Below are 503 nucleotides of genomic sequence, written 5' to 3'. Positions count from 1 at the left end.
AAAAAAAAAAAAAAAAAAAAAAAAAAAAAATTGAAATTAAATACACATAGGAATTTAATCTATTATAATGGTATAATTTCAAATTATTGAGGAAAGATGGCTTATTTAATAACTGTTACACAAAAATCAGGATATCCATCTGGGAAAAAAGTTAGCTTAGAGCTGTACTTCATACTCAGTGCTCAAAATAAACTCCAGATAAATAAATTATTTAATCATTATTTTTAAAGTACTTATAGAAAAGAGGAGACATTTTGGAATGTCAGAGTGAGGAAGAGGAAGAAATAAGCTGTCATTATTTACAAATGATACAGTTACATACATAGAAAATCCAAAACAATCTACAGATAAATTATTAGAATTAAAAAGTGAATTCAAGAAGGTTGCTGGATAAAGGACTAATATGCAAATCAGTTATATTTCTACATACCAACAATAAACAGTTAGAACATTTTTAAAAAAGATACAATTTCCACAGCATCTGAAGTTTCAAATAGGAATAA

Source organism: Rhinopithecus bieti, unplaced genomic scaffold, assembly GCF_001698545.2.
Source record: "Rhinopithecus bieti isolate Rb0 unplaced genomic scaffold, ASM169854v2 scaffold_9667, whole genome shotgun sequence".
NCBI lineage: Eukaryota > Metazoa > Chordata > Mammalia > Primates > Cercopithecidae > Rhinopithecus > Rhinopithecus bieti.
The sequence above is the reverse complement of the archived record's forward strand: the minus strand, read 5'-3'. Positions refer to the sequence as shown.